The sequence below is a fragment of the Nannospalax galili genome, unplaced genomic scaffold (genome assembly GCF_000622305.1).
Source record: "Nannospalax galili isolate Female #2095 unplaced genomic scaffold, S.galili_v1.0 scaffold433, whole genome shotgun sequence".
In the NCBI taxonomy this organism is placed as follows: domain Eukaryota; kingdom Metazoa; phylum Chordata; class Mammalia; order Rodentia; family Spalacidae; genus Nannospalax; species Nannospalax galili.
The window spans coordinates 9,539,278-9,552,794 of record NW_008338715.1 but is presented as its reverse complement, the minus strand read 5'-3'; the positions used below and the strand labels follow the sequence as shown (position 1 = coordinate 9,552,794).

General features: G+C 43.2%; 1 pseudogene; it reads left to right on the top strand.

Moving 5' to 3' along the window:
• Nucleotides 1-12,808: 12,808 nt before the first annotated feature.
• Nucleotides 12,809-13,302, top strand: LOC103734413 (annotated as a pseudogene).
• The last annotated feature ends 215 nt before the right edge of the window (nt 13,303-13,517 follow it).

Genomic DNA, 13,517 nt, shown 5'->3' with positions numbered 1-13,517 from the left:
GCTCTCAGACCTCACCAACGCAATGAATCTGCGCTGAGAGCCTCGATTGCAGGGGGAGGAAGCCTTTTATAGGTTTTAGACCAAGGGATGAGGGGAATAACAGAGTCACATCTTGATTGGTCTGAGGAGCCCACACGCATCAACACTCTTTTGAATTGATTGGTTACAAGGAATGCAGTCCTGGGGGTTTCTCATTGGTGGGTGCTACCCTCAGAGCTATGGAATGTGCTGACTGTTATCTGTGAGGCCAGAAATCTCTGTTCCTACCTTATAAAGCTGCTATATGCCTGGGCTTGCTTGATCTATAGCCTCCTGGTGTGGGGGTAGTAGGTGGAGATTATGACATGCCTGGACAGGTCCAGGCTTGCCTGAAACAACTAGTCAAAATGGGGTCGGTGCAGTTTGTCCTCTCAGCCTAGCAATCAAGTGGTTCACAGAAGCGAGAAAGAGCCGTTATTCCTAAAGAGGGGCAGGGGTCTCAGGAGTCTAGGGCAGGGGGTCACGGAGGATGGTTTCACAACGTTAGCCATATTACCAACAAAAACACAGTCTTCCTATCCAGAGTATAATCTGCTTCCTATTTGCTGAGGGTGGGCTGGCTTGGATTTGTTGAGTGGATGACCAGATTATGCCACTCTAAAATAAATATACATCTCTAATATAAGGATTATTTTAAGATAGTTATCTCAAGAAATAGTAGACACAGTAGAAACTCTGGAAACAGACTGTCCATTCCCCCTTTGAAAGGGAAATTTGTATCTATGTTGAAAATCTCTTATTGTAAGCCTGTGTCCTCTGGAGCAGGAAAAAAAAAGACAAAGAAATCATAACAGAATCTTATCAATGTGGAGCTCATCTCCTTAAACCTGTACAGCAAACCTTCCTAGGCCTTTCGTGGGCATCTCCCCACACCTGGTATCCTTTCATAATCTTCTAAGTAGGTATCTAAGTCTAAATTTACAGTCATCTCTTAGAGATGTATGCATTCCTGTAGGTGTCTGTTGTATACCTGAGGTTTAAAGGTTAACAAAGTGACTTGGTCTCTCTTGGATCAATCCATCTTTTATTACAGAAGCCCATCCCAACTAAAAGCTATGAATGATAGATGTTGCAGGTTCTCCTCAGGCAAGCTGTAAAGACCCTAACCTGGATTGGGTCCCCTGCCAATTAGGGGGGCAGGAGGCACAGAGTCACAACACAGAGACTCAGGGAGTTGGGTAGAAGCAAGCACTAGGTGAGGTGCTGCAGGCCCGTTTAATGCAGGAGGGGGCACGACTTATATTTCCCTTTTCTCTGCCCCCAAGTCCCTTTAGTCAGCATATGGTTTTCTGATTGGTCCACACCACACAGTCTGTCAGCAGTCACTGGGCTCGCGAGCAGGGTACGGAGGCTCCTTTTGGCATGGGCTCCTTTTGGCCGGCTATTTGTGGACCAAGAAGTGAAGTGAATTCTCGCTGAATCCCAGGGCTCTGGGTCTGCACCATCTTTGGAGGCCTCCTGCTACAGATAGAGAAAGCTATTTTACCTCTCCTAAATTAGATCAAGAAAATGTGTCAGGATTAACAATGTACCATTGTGTTTCTAAGCACAGGTCTCAAGTACCTGCTCTTTCCTCCTAGGAAGAAGCAGACTCCTTAAAAGACCACATGCAGGGGGCCACACACCTGTAATCCAAGGACCAGAGAGGTAGATGCAGAAGGATCAGAAATTCAAGGTCTTCCTGGGCTACAGAATGATTTCCAGGGTAGCTTGGGTCATTTTGAGATTCTGCCCTTAAAAAAAAGACCACATGGAAAGAAATGCAGCAGTCATACCTCACCACTGAGCCCAGCCTCTGGCTCACCTTCACAGAACACATCCTGCATGAGAGTCAGGCAGGGCCAGAAGAACTGCTCCACTCTTACAGAGGAAAACAACTGGTTATCAGTTATCAGTTTAGGGTTCAGGGTTGGCTTGATAAGGGAAAGAAAACTAATTTCTTTTCTTCAGTTCACATAGATTCTAACTTGTACAGAGGGTAAAGGACTTCCATTCTGGTTTGTGTTTTGAGACCATCTCAGCATGCAGCCCAGGCTGGCTTTGAACTCACTATTTTCCTGCCTTATCCCATAGAATGCTGGAATTACAGGTGTGAGCCATAGCTCCTGACTTCCTGCAGTCTTCTGAAGGTTCAGTAAATGAGTCTGTATAAATGGATAGGTTAACAGGAGAGACTCACAGTGTATCTCATGACAGGATGCTGAGCATCCAACCACACAGTGAAGTTTAGAAGCTTATGTACCATCTTCACAGGAGAGAGGAAAATGGGCCATGTATGTCATTTCAGAGGAAAAGTAAATTTTTAGGGGAAATGAACAGGTCTGAAAATAGCCTGGGATAAAGTTTTGGATGAACTTTGAGTGAGGCACCAATCCTTGTTTTCTTTCCTTAAGTGAGGCTTTCCTGTTTGAGAAACTTCCCTTAGATAAGGGCACTGAAAGCCATTCATACATACATGGGAGATTCTCAGGGAATGAGCAATTCTCAAGGGGTGGCTTTGAATTCCAGCTTCTACAAAGAATAATGCTTTAGAGACCACATGAAGAAGAATGACTTTGAGTCTCCAGGAGGGAAACTTTTGGGAAGGCAAGTAAGTGTAGATGAAGGCTACTTAGCAGGGAGAGATTCAGTGGTAGAGCACTTGCCAAGTATGCATGAGGCCCTGGGCTCAATCCCCAGTACCACAAAAACGAAGACTAGTTAGCACAGCTTGTTCATACAGGTTCTTCTGGTACCATCTCAGATCAGTAAGGGTGTGGAGGGTCCAAGGCTGCCTTTAGTGGTTAACCTTGGTTCTTCTTAGTCAAAGTGGGGACAGAATATGCTTGATCTTTGTAAATCACGTCTTGACTTTGCATCCTTTGCTTCCCTGCATCTGGTACTTCTTAGCTTCAGTTCAACCATCTTTCATATTTGTAGGGGCACATTCTGGTCCCCCACAGTTTGTTATTCACCAATACAATAGCTCCTGGAAGACATCTGAAACTAAGGATAGTGCCAAATACTTTCTGTATATTTTTCCTATGTCTGCATAGCTATGATAAAATTTAATTGATAAAATAGACATCATAAGAAATTCACAATAACAGCTCCATAGGTCATAATACAAATTTGTGAATTCGGGCCTTCTTGTGATGTGAGATGGCCCAGTGCCTGCATGCCGGGATGAATGTGAACGATGGCATGTGGGGCAGCACTAGGCTGCATGGACCTTCTGATATGCCAGAAGGGCATCAACTGCTTCCAGTCATCCTGCATGCAATTTTTTTTTCTTATTTAGTTGAAAACATTTATCTTTTTGCTTAAAGGAAGCACATTACAACTTCTCTTTGACATACTTAAACTACCTGTATTACTACTCTTAGACTTTGGGGCCATAAGTAAATAAAGGATTGCTTGAACACAAATACTCCGATACTTTAACAGTGACAATCTGATAACCAAAATCACTACTAAGTGTCCAATGGACATGTAGCATATGTGATATGGATACAGTGGACACAAAAGTAAAACATATCCCAGGCAGTGGTGGTGCCGGGGGTGGGGGGGTGTTTGAGGATTATGAGATTTTGTTATGCTGCTCAGAATAGCTTACAACATGAAACATAAACTGTTTTTTTCTGGAACTGTCTATTCAATTTTCAAATTTTCAAATCATGGTTGAATACAGGTAACCAAAACTTTGTAAAATGAAACCTCAGATTGGGTAGGGGGAGCAGAATCATCTAGTGGAAGGGAGGACTACATGCTAGTCCTGGTCTATGGAGTGGGGAAAATGGAGTGATTCTGTCAGCAGTTGGCTGCTTTCCATTTGGCTTGAGAACATGTTTAAAAATTTGTATTCATTGTTTTTATTTTATGTGTACAAGTTGTGTGTGTGTACACATGTTTTGCCTACATGTATATAAGTGCACCTGTGTCATGCAGTGCCCATGGAGTCCAGAAGAGGGTGCAGATCCCCTGGGACCAGAGTTACAGATGGTTGTTAGTCACCATGCAGGTGTTGGGAGCCAAACCTTGGTCCTCTGTAAGAGTAGACAGTGCTCTTAACGTCTGATCCATCTCTCCAGCCCCATGAATATTTTTTGTTTTTAAACTTTGGTCTATAGAAAAAGCGGGTGACACTTCTTCACTCATTTTAGCCCCCTATCAATTTGCATGAGTCAACTCCTGGCTGGCCAGTAAGAACCTGCATGAACTGAGTAAAGGAGCAGTTGGTCACTACAGGGCCAATCCTTCTACCCTAGCTAATCTCTCTCCTCCTTCTACAGGGCTTTGCTCCGTAAGGCCTGTCTGGGGAGGTCCTGGCCCATGGCCATCTTTGAAAGCTCCAATACCATAGGAGGGAAGAAAAGGGAGCCTGAAGACACGTTCTTTCAGAATTTGTGTTGAGTTTCCTTTTCCATCTGGGAGGTGTTGCCAGATGAAAGGACATCCCCACCCATTCATAGCAGCATGTGTTTGCCTGTCTGCTTGGTCCCTACTGCCAAGGTGTGGCCTGCTAGAACTTCTAGGATGATGATCATTCTGGGAAGGATTGCAAGACAGGGCAAGCATACAGACAGAACTAGGGAAATGGGGCTGTGGGCAGTGGAGACCAGAAAGAAACAGGTAGCCTTCAGGGTGACGTGGGGAGTGGGCCAACCCTGGGCAGCTCGGTGAATGATCTCTTATGATCTAAGCCTGTAGGAATGCTCTGGGACTTGGAGAGTTCGATAGTGCCACCCTCCTATCTTCAGCAAACTTAACTATGGCTGAGGTCAGGGAGCCATTTTAAGTTCAGGCTTCCCTGGGATTATTATCACATGGTTAGCTATTGGTAGAGAAAGAATAAGTAACTGTATTCTATGACTTCAGATGCACAGAGAGGCAGTGTGGATGTGTGACCAGAAGTGTCCATTGTGAGCTTGGTGTCTTTAAACTCACTGGGTCTCAATTTCATCACCAATACAATGGAAGTAAGAATAGTGTTGTTCAATTCTGGCTTCCAAAAGACCATCAGATTGTAGCTTGTAGACATAGCAGATCTGGGTTAGCTTGCTGAGGTGCAGCAGCTCTGCCTTAGTAACGTCTAACTAGGGGAGGGAGGGCTGTGGGGGATAGTTACAAGGTTTGAGGGGTTTGGATTAAGGCAGATCTTTTAGAAGGAAGGCTTGAATAAGATTGGACAGACTGTTGACAGATACTGCAGGATGAAGGTTGCCAAGGAGCCTTAGAGAGCTGAGGAGGCTAATGGAATACTTGCAGGGAAGTAACAAATAAAGGCGATTTACAGCTTCATCTTTGTGGGCAAGCTTCCCAGAGCCAACTGCGTGAGTGTAGACAGTTTGGGTTCAAGTTCTCTAAATTCACCTTCAGCCTGCTGTGAAGTGAGACAGCGGATATCTTAGATGCTCTGAGTCCAGCCTTACGTGGTCAGTACTACTCGTTACCATTCGTGACGTTATTGTCCTATCCAAATTCCATCTCTCTTACCAGTTAGCTAATGCAGAAAACTCTACTTCCAGAATTATTTTCCCATCATCTAAGACTTTATCTCTTTTAAAAGTGCACACACATGCAGAAAAGGTGCCTCATTAAATGGTGAATAATACATTTATACCTCTGCATTTGTTGTTTATAAAATCCCGAATGGACAAGCGTAGAAGTCTTCCTAAGCCCTTAGGAAAGAAGCACCGGTGGTTCTTAAGCTGTCCTGACAGCCAGATATTCTCCCCGGAGAGTCCCCACGGTTTCCTGCTTCAACAGTGCTGGAAAGGAGCCCAGCGCCCCCCCCCCCCCCACCCCACCAGCCCGCTGCTGGAGCACCTCGCTCCGCCCACTCCTCACACTGTCGCCACCAGCCAGAATCACCGCTGATCCCAGTCTCAGGGGGCCAGAACTACTACCAGGACTCAGAGGCGGCCATCAACCGCCAGACCAACCTGGAGCTCTACGTCTACCTGTTCATGTCTTGCTACTTCGACTGCGATGATGTGGCTGTGAAGAACTTTGCCAAGTACTTTCTCTACTAATCTCATGAGGAGAGGGAACATGCTGAGAAACTGATGAAGCTGCAGAACCAGTGCGGTGGCCGGAGCTAAGCTGACTTTCCCAAAGCCATGGAGTGACTTCACAGGTCACTGAGGCATGTTGGGGCTAACTTTCCTTTTTCTATAAGTCGCACCAAAACATCTGCTTAAGTTCTTTAATTTGTACCATTCCTTCAAATAAATTTGCTACCAAAAAATAAAAATAAAAAAATAAAGATGTCTAGGAGAACAGCTTTGCCCATGTTCACCTCCAGGCAAGACAAAGCACAGCAGTACCAGACCCAGAGCCTCTGGCTCTAAATCTGATAGGTTACAAGCTGCTCTGATTCACTGAGATGTTCCTCAAACTCTTGACATTTGGATGCCCCCTGTCATAGAAGGGAGCTGGGAACCTGATGGTGGCAGAAGGGATGCTGTATTATCTCTAGAGAAGAAATCAAATTTGTTTTTCAAGTCACACATTGTCAAAGAACCTCTTTAGGCTGGGGGGGGCAGTAAACTGTTTCCCCCATACTACTTGTGATGACTCATCTCTTCAGAACTTTTTATAGCCCACTGGTAGGCTCTAGATCAAGCATGATCTCAGACCTGCCTGCATCTTACAGTCACCAGGAGACTTTTGAAATAGTACTGAAGCTGGATGCTCCTTAGAGACCCCTTGCAGTGTAACACTTGGTAAACTGAATCAGAATCTCAAGGTAGGCCCAAGTGCTTTTGTTTTCAAAAGCTACCAGCCGATCCTAAGGTATAGCCAGCTAACACCCTCTGCCCTGGATCCCAAACTTCCTGAAAGAAATTATTAACACAGATCTGGGGCCTCTCACTCTGGTGAGAGTAGGTCTAGGCTGAGGCTTTGGAAGGAGCATGTCTAAGGCATGACCAGGTGACACAGGGGTAATGTATTAGTGTTCCAGAACTGTCACAGCACTAGAGACTATGGGGCTCCAACAGCAGGACTTTATGTCTCCCAGCTCTCCAGGTTCGAAGTCTGAGGTCAAGGTGCTGGTGCTGCTGTCTTCTGAGTTCTCTCTTTGGCAATCCATGCTCTCATGGATTTAAGTCTTCATTTCTTTTTTGCTATAGGGACACCAGCCAGGTAGGATTAGGAGTCACACTAATGACCTCATTTTAATCAATAATTACCTTCTTAAAGGTCTCATCTCCAAATACAGTCACATTCTGAGGCACTATAACTATCCTGACACTTGCACTATCAGATTATTAAAATAATAGATTCCAAAGAATTAAAATTTCCCCAGTAATCTGGCTGGAGAGATAGCTCGGCGGTTAAGAGCACTGGCTGTTCTTGCAGAAGACCTGGGTTTGTTTCCCAGCACCCAGGTAGCAGCTAACAACTGTCTGTAACTCCAATTCCAGGGAATTCCTCAGACATTGTATGCATGCAGGCAATAGACTCATACACATAAAGTAATAAATAAATAAATAAATATATATATATGTATTTTACAGAGTCTGGCTGAGGGCTACCATTCACTATGGAAATGCATGCTGAGCAAATATGACTTTTGTAAATTTAAAATAGTGTGGTATAAAAACATTGCCTTGCTCTATAAGGATGTGACGTGCAGACTCCACTCATTCCTGCTAGTACCCCCAAGCCCCTTCAGCCAGTCACACTATAACACTCTTCATTCCCAGGTCAGGATTATTATATTTAAAGGTGTCTGAAATTTTCTTATCTTATTGCTTATTACATTATTTTAATATTGACTGTTATTCAATTTGAAAGATTTTTATAAATTCTAGAAAAATATCATTCAAGTGATGATGTTGCCAAAACTTGTCCTAAAAAAATGGAACTATAAGTAAAAATCCACAGTAAAAGTTAAATAAAATAAGATGCTCTCAACAAGGCAAATTAATACCATGCCCTGATTTTGGGGACAGTTCTACAAGAAAGATTAAAAAGTGTTTAAAACATTAAAAGCAGCACTAAATAAAAAATGTGCTCTAATAGTTACAGTGTTTTTTAAAGAACTAGTTACATTTATTTTTAGTATATAGGTGAGTTGCCTGCATTTATGTGTACCACATGCATGTCCGAAGAGGGAGAGGAGGGAGTTGGATCTCTTGGAACAGGCAGTTGTGAGCCACCATGTGGGTGCTGGGAATCAAACCCAGGTCCTCTGCAAGAGGAGCAAGTACTCTTAACCGCTAAACCATCTCTCCAGACCCCAACAATTTTTTTTTTTTAATTCCAGGAATGCTTCCCTTATGTTCTATTTATTCCTAGGGAAAATGAATCTTGAATTATGAGAAGTGGCCCAGAATTTGTTAAATAAATAGATGATGACTCTTTCAGAAGGTGGACAAAATCTAGATATCATTTAGTTTACGAGTTAGAAAAAAATATAGTTGTATTACGATGTCAGTTATTTATGTTGAAGAACTGGGACTTGAACAAGCATCTCATAACTATTAAGATTTTATCCTTATTCATAGTGGGGAGACTGGCCATCTGTAGACTCTGCTGATACTTGGAATTAAGTTTATAAAGTAATGTTGATTGAAAGAATTAGAAGGCAAAATAACATGCATAGCTATGGAAATGTATGAGCTTGCCTACTGAGGAAGATTGGAGCATGACTTAGAGTGATGTAAATGAAGGAATGGGGGTGTAACTCAGAGATAGAGCACTAGAGTGGTATAGTTCCCCATACCACTGACCTGATATAAATGGTTAAATAGTGCTTCTATTCACTGGAGTTTCATTATCTCTGGAATTGTGTGATTGATAAAATTGGATGGTTCTGGGGCTGGAGGAGTGGGGGAAGGAGGGATGAATAGGTGGAGTCCAGAAGACTTTTAGGGCAATGAAGCCACTTGCCATTATACTTTGTCCATGTGTATAGAATGTACATCACTCAGTGAACCCCAACATAAACTGTGCACTTTAACTAATTGTACCTCATTAATGTAAGATGTTAATCTAGGAAAGGAGAGGGGGCAGGAAGCAACATATAGAAACTTTGTAGGTTTTGCTCAGTTTTTTCCTTTACACCTAAAACTTCTCCAGGAAGAGATAAATAATGCTTAGGTGATGTGAAAAACCCAAAAACCTTTTCAACTAGGAATTGTTAGTTCAAAAGCCTACTGAAAAATACATATATAAATTATACATGAGTGCATGTGTATAGCTGAAGGCTATGTAACAAAAAACAATGTCAAGGAGAAGAAACCTCCCTTCAAGTTGTTGATCAGGATAGTCCAAGAAACTTCCAAAATAACACAGGCTATTGCCACGGCTCTTGACTACCTCCCAGAACTTGAAGGTATGACCCTATTGGTGAAGACAGGATATACTTTGGACACAGGACTTGGAGCAATGGAGCTGGAACTGACCTGGAAGCGTCCTCCCAGAAGACTAGCTCTCATAGTATCAGATACTATAAAAGCTGCCAAAGGAGAAAAACCAATCAATGGTCCTACCCAGGAGTAAAGTCTAATAAACAACAATGACTGGTCTAGCAAACTATTGCCTATTGATGCAGTATTGGCACTCTTATTTTGAAAATAATAAACAGTTGTCTAATTGGACTTATAAGGCCCCCCTCAATTGGAGGGAATTCATACATGGTACTCTAAACATATCCAAGTATATATGACTGGAAAGGTCATAGATTCTAGAGAAAAACCTATTTTTGCCACATCCCTAGACCAAGGTAGTCTCTTACGCTATTCTAAATATGTATCCTTATATTTACAGACAAATGTACTTATCACTACTCATCAAAAAAAGCTGCATTTTGAAACAGATGGAGACTGTTTCAGAGTTCTACAACTGGCCAAATGCAGAGAATAAGTGTCTGTGAGATGCCCAGCCCTAAGTAACACATCTACAATGCAACCTTTACATCTAAGGCTCAGAGAACATAGCAGAAGAGGGGGCAGAAGGATGACTAATGCATCTTTCCACTCTCACCAGCAAAGCTTCCTCATGCAATAGATGGTGGTTAACCCAGAAAGCTACAACTGGCCAAAGTACAGAGAATAAGAGACTGCAAAAGGCTTGTCCCTGGGTGGGACACCTATATCAAACCTCTGCCACCCAGGGCTTAGGAACCATTGTGGAAGAGGGGGCAGAAAGACTGATGGAATCAGAGGTGGTGGAAGACCATAAGGAAAGAATTTTCCAGGTGGCTGGGAAGTTGCTCATATGAACTTACAGCAATGGTGATAGTATGCCCAAGACCCAAGGAAAGTCAAATCAGTCGAAAACCCAACATAGAAGTGGGGAAGTAGGTAAAAAAGAAGCCCCAACTTTAGTTAAGAAACTACTGGCAACTGACTACTGGGAGAGGGAGAGTCAGTTTTCTTTAAAGGAATGATGCTAGATAAATTGACTAGGCTCCAGCAGATGGACTCACACCAAGGTACATTTGGGGACACAAACTTGACTCCATAGGCCTTAACATGTTATGACAGATTGTGTGAAATCTGGTGGGGTCTATGGAGGTGCAGATAGAGGAGAAGATGTAATTATCAAGATGTATTGTATGAAATTTACCAAAATTAAAAAGAAAAAAACTCTAGGAAAAAAAAAGTCTAGTTTTTTTGGTTTTTTTTAATGTAAATGGGTAACAGAGAAAACTAGCTGCATGTTCTGTTCTTGGGGAAATCCTGAATCATCCAATCAGGCTGAAACATGCTATTTGCAAGGCATAAAGATTAAGAACCCAACAAGAATAATAAAGAGATCTTGCATCTGTTGCCAAAATAAGCATTCTCATTTGGTGACTCCCATGAGCACCAAATCCGCATATTCAGATGAATCAATTTTACCCTTTGTAGAGAAAGTTCCAGATCTCCCTCAGCTTGTTTGTTAAGTAAACACTGTATCTTAGCAATTCTCACCACTGGATTGATCATATCAACAAACATATACTATACGTAGGCACTTAACAAAGTGCTTAAATCATAGCAGCTATAAGGTGATTCGTGCTTAGAAGGAATGGCAAGATTAGCATTGAGAAGTGTGTCTCTTGGTCAGCATCAACACTTGCCTTTGCTGACACACCTTTTCTTAGGCAGAGAACTAAACTTTTAAGTCCTTCTCTATGGTGGAAGTTGGGCCATTCAAACTGGCTTTTCACAATCAGACCCCCAACCTCCTACAGCCCTGGGGTCACCTGCATCCTTTCCCCTTATGCCACTAGCCAACCTCTGGGTCATGAAACCCGGGCACAAACTCAGACCTATAAAACAAACAAACAAACAAAAAACCCAAAAAAAACCCAGGACTTTATAATTCATCTTGCACTCTGACTTTGAACCTTTCCCTACCCAGCTAGTGCAAAAACAGCCTCATACTTTTCTGGGGTTCCAGGAGTCTCTTCAGTGACAAGATCATACATGGCAGGAATTGGGGGAGGAAGACAGTTGAGCCCTGGCCCTCACTGGTTACTGCTGAGACGTGCTGTCCCTCTCCCTGTGCTCTCTTCGTGTCCTCTAACTTTTCTGTTTTTCTGCCTTGCCTGGGATGTGGGAGTCTGCACCAGGCTGCCCTTGAAACTTTCTGCCTATACACAGCTGTTTTCTCTCTGGGGCTTGCTTTCTTTGTGACCCTGCTGCCAAGCCAAGTGCCATTATTTCTACTCCTGAACTCACAATCTCTCCTTTCTCCCTCTTGATTCTCCCCTATGGACATCACTTCCCAGTCCGGAAATGACACAAATTCTCTTCCTTTAGTCTTCTTCACAATGCCCCAACTCTAGGGGATAGATATTCTACTCGACTTTTGGAGTCAGGAACAAAACCTCTTCCAAGATATATCTGTTTTCTCTCTTGCTACATTCCTTCCCCAAGACAGTGAGGCCAGAAACTGAAGGTATAGAAAGAATGGAAAGGAGTCCTATAGGAAGAAAAAGGAAGAAACTCATGTTTCAAAATATTATTTGGCCATTTGTTATATGGCTGCCCTCTCTGTGTCTATAGAGTCTGTGCTACAGTCAACCAAGCACAGATGAAAGACAGAGTTAAGCCTGTGATCTGTATATCTATTACCACATCTGTATTTGACATTTACAGACTCTTGTCTCTATTCCTTGAACAATGATTTAAAGAGCATTTACATTGTACTAAATATTATAAGTAATCTAGAGATGGTTTCTACTATATGTGTATAGGTTCTATAAGGGCCTTGAGCATCTGTCACTTGGGTACATGGGCCCTGAAACCAAGCACCTATTGATACTGAGGAACAATTGTATTGATCTGTGCATCTTTTTTTTTCACTGGTATATTTTAAGCTGCCTGATAGTAGAGGTTGTTTCTCAGCAGGATGGAGTCTAAGGATATGTCTTCTGACAATCTTGGTATGGCTTTCCCTGAAGGTTTGGCCAGTTTTGAGGAAAGATTTGGCCCTGGGGTCCTGAGGGCTACCTACCTGCTGATAAGTCATAAGGTTTCCTATCCCAGTCCTTGCCAACTATTATATTTTTGGTCACCTTTGGAGACACTGAATACCTCTGAACAAAAGTTCACAGACTAGATGAAATTTTAAAATAGTTTTTCATGAACTGGAAAGAGTTCGGTCCAAATCATTCAAGAGAATAGCAGATATTAATAATCACATTATTGCAAGGAGGGAGGAGAATCTCCTGTTCTAAACTTTCAAAATTTACCTAACAGCTACCCCTTGAGTATAGGCACCAAAGGTGCATCTTAAACTGTAAATATGTCGGTAGGGTTCTCTCTGACGCGGGACGCCCCCACGGATGGTGAAGCTATTCACTGGAAATATGCCGGGGGAGGCCACAGAGCAAGAGATCTGCTCAGTCTTCGAGCAGTATGGGAAGGTGCTGGAATGTGACATCATTAAGAGCTATGGCTTTGTGCACACAGAGGGCAAGATGGAGGTGGAGGATGCCATTCAGAACCTGCACCACTACAAGCTGCACGGAGTGAGCATCAACATGGAAGCCAGCAAGAATAAGAGCAAAGCTTCAACCAAATTACACGTGGGCAACATCAGCTCCACCTCTACCAACCAAGGGCTGCGGGCCAAGCTCGAGGAGTATGGCCCAGTCATCGAATGTGACATCTTGAAAGATTTTGCCTTTGCACACACGGAGCGGGCAGAGGATACAGTGGAGGCCATCTTGGCCTCAACAACACAGAGTTTCAAGGTGAACCGTTCTGGGGCTGGGGGGGCGTGGCAGAGTCAGGAACCCAAGACCATGACGGGGGGCGGGGGGCTATCCAGAGCTGAAAGGAATAGTTGAGGTTGACTCTCCAGGGAAGCAAAAATTTCTCACTTTCTTGGCCAAGATGTTTCTCCACAAGGATGTAGGGTCACAAAATTGTGGGGTGACTTTTAGTCTTTACTTGAGTGCTGTTACAAGTCTAAGCTGCCTCCGCAAATGAGCGTGGATGGGAGAAGTCCCTGGGGGTGGGTTCTGACTTCGATACTGCATTTGCTGTGAC